The following is a 9,227-nucleotide window of genomic DNA, read 5'->3' on the forward strand; positions in this document are numbered from 1 at the left end:
ACTTGCTTAGGGACAAGCAAGTATTAAGTTTGGTGTTGTGATGCCAAGGCATCTTAGGCTAGTTTCACTAGCATTTTTCTGTTAGTTTTAGTTGTTTTATGCATTTTCTTGAGCTTAAAGTAACCAAGAATGGTTAAATGAACAACAAAGTAATGAATCATCCAAACAGTATAATTTTGATGCAAATTCCATGAGTTTTTAGTTATATTACTTGAATGCTATGAATGGAAGATTTCTCATGAAATTTTGCAAGACTTTGATGCAATTGTGTGGATGATTTCAGGGAAGAAGAGGCTAGGCAAGAAAGCAACAAAATCAATAAAGGAAGCTTGAAGATCACATGTGGAGTTTAAGTTCCAGTTTAAGCTTAAACTGGAACTTAAACTACCAAGCCATATAATGCTGAAAGTGGCGTTTAACCTCCAGTTTAACCTTAAACTGGAAGTTAAACGCCAGAATAAGAAATGCACCAAAGCTGAAAGTGGCGTTTAACCTCCAGTTTAAGGTTAAACTGAAGGTTAAACGCCAGAATCATGGAAGTTGAGAAATGCTGAAACTGGCGTTTAACCTCCAGTTTAACCTTAAACTGGAAGTTAAATGCCAGAATGAGAATTTCACCAAGGGAGCATTTCCACGTTTAACCTCCAGTTTAAGGTTAAACTGGAGGTTAAACGTGTTCGACACAATTTCTCACCAGGAAGCATTTCCACGTTTAACCTCCAGTTTAACCTTAAACGGGAGGTTAAACGCCAGAAGTAAGAAAGGCACCAGGAGCATTTCCACGTTTAAGCTCCAGTTTAACCTTAAACTGGAGCTTAAACGTGTTCGACTATTTCTCTCCTCCAGGGTTGCTTTCTTCATTTCCACGTTTAAGCTTCAGTTTAACCTTAAACTGAAGCTTAAACGTGTTCGACATTTCACACTCCTGGGTTGTTTTTTTTTCATTTCCACGTTTAAGTTTCCATTTAACCTTAAACTGAAACTTAAACTTCAACTTAAACGCCACTTTTTGAAAGGGTTTCTGGGCCAAATATATTGAAGTTTAAGTTAGCATTTGAGCACAAACATTAACTTAAACGTATTATGGTATGAAACCCAATTGAATATCATGGTTTATGGGATTGGGCCTGAAGAATTGATGAGTCTGGAACTTCAATTTGTTGAGTCTTGTGTCATTACTTGTTTATCACTAAGTTTGCTCAATGAATGTTACAGAATTGGATCACAGCCTCATCAGGATTATGGACCATAAACCCAAAGCAAAAGGAAATCAAGGAAAGGCCTCAAAGCCCAAGAAACACAACAGAAGCTCGATTTAGAAAGTGTATAAATAGGATAGAATTGAAGTTAGTTAGCACTTTTGGACACTTGAGAATTTTTCATCAATTTTTCTAGTTTTGAATTCGGAGCTATGACTCACTAAACCCCTTTCATTGGGTTAGGGAGCTCTATTGTAATTCAATGAATCAATAATAGTTTTATCTTCTTCTTCAATCTTTTCTCTTGAATTTTGTTAGAAAGCTTCTCGATCTAATTCCATTGGGTAGTTGTCTTGGGAAAGAAACTACCCATAATTGGAATCCTTCGGAACCTTGGGAAAGGAATGGAGGATTCATGCTAGAGAAGCTTTCTCACAGTGAATTGGATTGGGGTTTGGATGGATATTGTGACATGTAATCCTACCAAATTGTGGTTCATGAAACTGTGTGGTATAATCAGTGATCGAGCATCATCTCTTCTTATGAACATTTAAACCAAGGGATTGGGAATTTGTTTGTTTTTAGAGAGAATTGGTGAGCCAAGGAATTGGGATCCAATCATATAAGATTGCCAAGCAAAATTCAATGAATGCATTGGTTGAGGAAGGGATAAAAGTTGTTTTGATTCGGAGATCTCAATATCTCCTAACACCCAATGAACTCCCCATTTCTGATCTACACTTTCTCTTTACATTCTGCATTTAACTTCATGCAATCACCCCCATCCCCTTTTAATTTCAGCAATTTAGCTTCTCGCTCTTTAATTCATGCAATTTAAGATTCCGCAATTCTCATCTAAATCTTGATTCCGCTCAACTAGAACACACTTCTAATCCGAATTGCTCATTCAACCAATCCTTGTGGGATTCGACCTCACTCTATTGTGAGTTTTTACTTGACGATAACCGGTGCACTTGCCGGAAGGAATTTTTGCCGATCGTGCAATTTCCTAAAATCGTAGCTATCAAGATTATAGCACATCAAGTTTATGGCGCCGTTGCCGGGGATTGGTTTTCGATTGACAATTCTCAAATTGGAAGTTAACTAGATTGAGCATTTTTCTTGTTTTGATAATTTAGTTCAAGTTACTTGTTGAATTTTAATTTCTGCACTCTATTATTTGCTTTTTCTTTCCTATGCCTTTCATTTCAAGCAACTAACTCACTGACCCACTAACTATTTGAATTAATTCCTCAACTGCTCTAACCATACTCTTCCATTAACCAAGAGTATTCCACTTGTTTGTTGCTTGTGGTGTGTTCTTGTATGACAGGTAGGAGATGAGAGACAACAACTCCTCCATATACCGAACCAGAGAGGACCCTTCATAGACTTAGAAGGGAAGCAAGAGGGAAGAGAGTACTGAGAGAAGAAGAATCTGAAGGAGAGTCTGAGGACAATTTTGAGGAAGCTCTAGATCTCAACATGGATAGAGAAGTTCACAACCATGAGAGGGCTGACGGAAACAATGCCATTCCTGAGAGGAGGGTTCTTGGTTCATACATAAACCCAACCTCTGGGAATTGTGGTAGCAGCATTCAGAAACCACCCATTCAGGCCAACAATTTTGAACTCAAACCACAGCTAATATCACTGGTGGAGGATCATTGTTCATTTGGTGGGAGTGTTAATGAAGATTCAAACCAACATCTCACAAAATTCCTGAGAATTTGTGACACAGTGAAGTCCAATGGAGTCCAGGAAGATGCCTACAAACTGCTCTTGTTCCCATTTTCACTTAGGGACAAGGCAGCTAAGTGGCTGGAATCATTCCCAAGGGGGAGCCTAACAACCTGGGATGAGGTGGAAAGCAAGTTTCTGGCACGTTTCTACCCTCCACAAAAGGTCAATAGGCTTCGGTCTGAGGTTCAGACTTTTAGACAACAGGATGGTGAAACCCTCTACGAGGCATGGGAGAGGTTCAAAGAATTGACAAGGAAATGCCCACCAGACATGTTCCATGACTGGGTGAAATTGCATATTTTCTATGATGGACTTTCTTATGAATCAAGGAAGGCTGTAGACCATTCATCAGGAGGTTCATTGAACAGGAAAAAGACTGTGGAAGAAGCCATCGAAGTGATTGAGACAGTGGCTGAGAATGAGTACTACTATGCTTCAGAGAGGCACAACACTAAAGGAGTCATGGAGCTGAACCATGTTGATACAATTCTAGCCCAAAACAAGGTGTTTGCCAAGCAACTAGCAGAGCTCACCAGGAAATTAGACACAAAGCAAGTGGCTGCAATGCACACACAAGATCAAGAGGAAGTAAGCACGGAAGGAGGTGATTGGGAAGAGGCCAACTATGTGGGAAATCAACAAAGGCAACCATATGATCCACATTCAAACACTTACAACCCAGGATGGAAAAACCACCCAAATTTTGGGTGGGGAAACCATCAAACCCAACCACAAAACCACAAACCTTACAACCACAACCAACATAACAATTCCACATACCAAAACTCCAACCAAAGATCATACCAAGCCACACAAAACACTTACTCCCAACCACCATATCATGGCCAAAATAATCAACCTACCCAACCTAATCCGAACCAACAATTTCAAGATCAATTAAACAGGATAGAAAGAATGCTTGCAACCATGAGTCAAGACATAACCGAATTGAAAAGCTTTAGGGAAGATGTGAGATCCACCTTAAGGCACCATGGTGAAAAACTCAAGAGGATGGAGTCTCAAGTAGGAGAGCTATCTCAATAGGCCCCCAAGTCAACTGCAGTGTTCCCTAGTGACACTGAAAAGAATCCTAAAGGGGAACAAAAGGGAGTGAGATGGGAAGAATGCAAGGCCATCACCATATTGAAGGAAGTCTCAGAAGAAGAAGGAATCAGACCCTCAGAAAAGGATCCAGAAATCTTGAAAGAAAGTGTGGAAGAAGCTAAGCAGGAAAGTGAAACGGAGCAAGCTAAGGATATGCAAAAGGAAGGCACGCTGGAAACATACCAACCAAAAGCACCATTTCCTCAGAGGTTAGGAGGAGGTGAAAAAGGGAAAACATATTCAAGGTTTTTAGAGACATTTAAGTCTCTCCATATCAATATTCCCTTTCTTGAGATTCTCCAGCAGATGCCTACACACATCAAGTATTTGAAGGAATTGCTGAGCAAGAAAAGAGTTTTGAAGGGAGGACAAACTGTAATAATGAACAAAGAATGCAGTGCCCTCATCAAGAAGGACATAGTCTCTAAGAAAACAGACCCAGGAAGTTTTCATATCCCCTGCATCATAGGAAAAACAAAAATTGACAGAGGATTCTGTGATCTAGGAGCTAGCATAAATGTGATGCCTCTGACTCTTATGAAGAGGCTACAACTGAATGAGGTAAGATCCACTGATGTAATCATACAACTGGCTGACAAAACTCAAAAGCAAGCTGAAGGGGTAGTTGAGAATGTGCTGGTGAAAGTGGAAAATTATTTCTTCCCCACAGACTTTGTCATTTTGGACATGGAGGAAAGTTACCTACACCCTATCATTCTGGGAAGGCCATTTCTAGCCACTGCTAGAGCACTCATAGATATAGAACAAGGAGAGCTAATTTTGAGAGTACATGATGAAGAGCTCATTTTCCATGTTTTCAAACCTGCATCTGAGCCTGAACCAGAATCTGAAAAGCCTAAGGATGATAGTAGCCATCTGTGTTTGGAGGAAAGCAATCCAGCAGCTGAAAATCTGAAACAGTCCTTGGAAGGCAAACAAGAATTGCAAGAGTTAAAGCCACAAGAATCAATAGAAACAGATCAGAAGGATCCTCCTGGCATATGGGTCAATGAAGAAATCCTCAAGAGAGAGGGAAGAATTGTAAAGAAATTGCCAAGAGGGTGGAGAAACAAGAAAATTCCCACTGAAGGTTTCTCTCCGGGAGATAAAGTGATATCAAGTCATTATCTGCCAATCCCACCTGGCCTCAAAACCATTCCTTCCCAGCTCCCTCAAGTGTTCACAATCAGGAAAGTTCTTTCTATGGAACATTTGGAAATCATGAAGGAATCAAATGGGGACGTTTTCATAGTGAGAGGAGAGGACATCAAGCACTACAATCCACCCTAACAAGGGACAATCGTCAAGCTAATGACGTTAAATAAGCGCTTGTTGGGAGGCAACCCAACCTGAGGTAATACTCCTTTGCTGTTTCTTTTATTTGTTTCAATAAAAAGGTGAAGTAGTTTCTGTGCATTGCAAAGAATTAAGTTTGGTGTTTCACACCAAACAATGAATTCGTGGATCAATAATTCAAAGGGAAATGTGTGACTCTAAGTTTGGTGTTCCACCATACAGATCAACTGAACACAACAACCTTTGAATTATATGAAAGGAACAACCATTCTAAGCAATCACAGAAATGCTAAAAATCCTTAGCAGCAACTTCATTCCAAGGAGAATTCAAGGATTCAAAGAGCAGAGGCGTAAGTAGGAGACTAAGTTTGGTGTTCACACACCAACTTAAGACTCAGACACTTGCCCATACATAGTTGAGCTAACCACTCAAGTGCTTGAGAAGCAAGCAACTTCATCACTCTTTGCAGGAAGGGAAACAAGGATCTTAGAAAGAACATGAAGCAACAACTAAGAGAAGAAGGAGAAATCAAATTGTTTCCTGGCAACAAAGAGAAAACAAGAAATTTCACAAGGTGGTGTTGTTCCTTGACTATTCTTTAAAAGGCAAACAAAAGCATGCCTGTTCTGGTTTAAACTGTAATTGTTGAATCTTTCTGGAATGTGAAGTTTTAGTATGAGTGTTGGTTTACTGCTTTGAATAAAGTGAATGCCTAGATGTTTGGATATAACTTCACCTTCTTAAACAAATGCTTGCCATGCTTGTTCTGTTTCCAAAAATAAAAGAAAAGTTTGAACAAAAGTAACTTGGCTCAATTAGTGACAAATCAAGTAGAATTAAGTGGTGGTATGCATGCTTGATTGTTTAGTCAGCTCACTGGAAATTGAGTGTAGAATTATCATTTTTTGTGTAGAAGTTTGAATACTGTCTATGGATCTTGATGAAATAATGTCTTTGGCCATGAAAAAGAAAGAAAAAGAAGAAGAAAAAGCCACTGAAAAAGGGCAACCAAAAAGCAAAAAAAAAATTGAGAAAATAAGCTAGGCACCAATGGTTTGAACTTCTGAGACAAATGCCTGTGGTGTTTATGTATTAAGGATATGCTTGGATGAATAGGTTCTGAGGAGTGTTTCAACACTTGGTAACGTGGGTTAACTAACCCGGGATTATCAACCAAAAGTCCATTATCAAGAGCAACCTAAATACAAAACATTTAGTCACACAAAGAGGTGCTGGGCACCAATGTCTCAAGAAGAAATGTAAACTAAAATGCCTGTAGTGGATATGTGTAATGCACTGATAAGAAAAAGAAAATGCCAAAGGCTTGTGCAACACATGACACTGAGCAAACAAGGAGCAAAGGAGCTCTAAGAAAAAGAAAAACAAAGAAGGGAAAAGTGCCAAGGACATAAGATTAACAAGAGGCCATAGCAGTGTTTGATGGATGCAATGAAAAAGTGACAATCCTACCTGATAAGAATGAAAAAGTGATGCTGCAACTTTCTGCATAAAACCCTTCTGATGAACTTCAAATGCTTGCTAATATAGCCAATGTAATTGCTTTCTGTTTCATACTTTCTTCTCAAATAACTCAGGACTTGCTTAGGGACAAGCAAGTATTAAGTTTGGTGTTGTGATGCCAAGGCATCTTAGGCTAGTTTCACTAGCATTTTTCTGTTAGTTTTAGTTGTTTTATGCATTTTCTTGAGCTTAAAGTAACCAAGAATGGTTAAATGAACAACAAAGTAATGAATCATCCAAACAGTATAATTTTGATGCAAATTCCATGAGTTTTTAGTTATATTACTTGAATGCTATGAATGGAAGATTTCTCATGAAATTTTGCAAGACTTTGATGCAATTGTGTGGATGATTTCAGGGAAGAAGAGGCTAGGCAAGAAAGCAACAAAATCAATAAAGGAAGCTTGAAGATCACATGTGGAGTTTAAGTTCCAGTTTAAGCTTAAACTGGAACTTAAACTACCAAGCCATATAATGCTGAAAGTGGCGTTTAACCTCCAGTTTAACCTTAAACTGGAAGTTAAACGCCAAAATAAGAAATGCACCAAAGCTGAAAGTGGCGTTTAACCTCCAGTTTAAGGTTAAACTGAAGGTTAAACGCCAGAAACATGGAAGTTGAGAAATGCTGAAACTGGCGTTTAACCTCCAGTTTAACCTTAAACTGGAAGTTAAACGCCAGAATGAGAATTTCACCAAGGGAGCATTTCCACGTTTAACCTCCAGTTTAACCTTAAACTGGAGCTTAAACGTGTTCGACTATTTCTCTCCTCCAGGGTTGCTTTCTTCATTTCCACGTTTAAGCTTCAGTTTAACCTTAAACTGAAGCTTAAACGTGTTCGACATTTCACACTCCTGGGTTATTTTTTTTTTCCATTTCCACGTTTAAGTTTCCGTTTAACCTTAAACTGAAACTTAAACTTCAACTTAAATGCCACTTTTTGAAAGGGTTTCTGGGCCAAATATATTGAAGTTTAAGTTAGCATTTGAGCACAAACATTAACTTAAACGTATTATGGTATGAAACCCAATTGAATATCATGGTTTATGGGATTGGGCCTGAAGAATTGATGAGTCTGGAACTTCAATTTGTTGAGTCTTGTGTCATTACTTGTTTATCACTAAGTTTGCTCAATGAATGTTACAGAATTGGATCACAGCCTCATCAGGATTATGGACCATAAACCCAAAGCAAAAGGAAATCAAGGAAAGGCCTCAAAGCCCAAGAAACACAACAGAAGCTCGATTTAGAAAGTGTATAAATATGATAGAATTGAAGTTAGTTAGCACTTTTGGACACTTGAGAATTTTTCATCAATTTTTCTAGTTTTGAATTCGGAGCTATGACTCACTAAACCCCTTTCATTGGGTTAGGGAGCTCTATTGTAATTCAATGAATCAATAATAGTTTTATCTTCTTCTTCAATCTTTTCTCTTGAATTTTGTTAGAAAGCTTCTCGATCTAATTCCATTGGGTAGTTGTCTTGGGAAAGAAACTACCCATAATTGGAATCCTTCGGAACCTTGGGAAAGGAATGGAGGATTCATGCTAGAGAAGCTTTCTCACAGTGAATTGGATTGGGGTTTGGATGGATATTGTGACATGTAATCCTACCAAATTGTGGTTCATGAAACTGTGTGGTATAATCAGTGATCGAGCATCATCTCTTCTTATGAACATTTAAACCAAGGGATTGGGAATTTGTTTGTTTTTAGAGAGAATTGGTGAGCCAAGGAATTGGGATCCAATCATATAAGATTGCCAAGCAAAATTCAATGAATGCATTGGTTGAGGAAGGGATAAAAGTTGTTTTGATTCGGAGATCTCAATATCTCCTAACACCCAATGAACTCCCCATTTCTGATCTACACTTTCTCTTTACATTCTGCATTTAACTTCATGCAATCACCCCCATCCCCTTTTAATTTCAGCAATTTAGCTTCTCGCTCTTTAATTCATGCAATTTAAGATTCTGCAATTCTCATCTAAATCTTGATTCCGCTCAACTAGAACACACTTCTAATCCGAATTGCTCATTCAACCAATCCTTGTGGGATTCGACCTCACTCTATTGTGAGTTTTTACTTGACGATAACCGGTGCACTTGCCGGAAGGAATTTTTGCCGATCGTGCAATTTCCTAAAATTGTAGCTATCAAGATTATAGCACATCAATAATACTATCTGAATTCTGAGTTCCTAAGGATGCCAATCATTCTGAAATTCAAAAGATACAGGGAGATGCCAAAACTGTTCAGAGACAAAAAGCTACAAGCCCCGCTCATCTAATAAGAATCTGAGCTTCATTTAAAACTCTAAAATATTATTACTTCTTAATTTCTGTTAGAATCTATCTTATTTATCTA

The 9,227-nt window shown here is 38.5% G+C and overlaps 1 non-coding gene across 1 annotated transcript; it reads right to left on the reverse strand.

The window, feature by feature from the left end:
- Positions 1 to 3,110: 3,110 nt before the first annotated feature.
- Positions 3,111 to 3,214, reverse strand: LOC112765365 (small nucleolar RNA R71). The gene has a single exon (XR_003183700.1). It is a non-coding gene; the product is annotated as a small nucleolar RNA R71 (small nucleolar RNA).
- Between the last annotated feature and the right edge of the window lie 6,013 nt (positions 3,215 to 9,227).

This window comes from Arachis hypogaea, chromosome 2 (genome assembly GCF_003086295.3).
Source record: "Arachis hypogaea cultivar Tifrunner chromosome 2, arahy.Tifrunner.gnm2.J5K5, whole genome shotgun sequence".
NCBI lineage: Eukaryota > Viridiplantae > Streptophyta > Magnoliopsida > Fabales > Fabaceae > Arachis > Arachis hypogaea.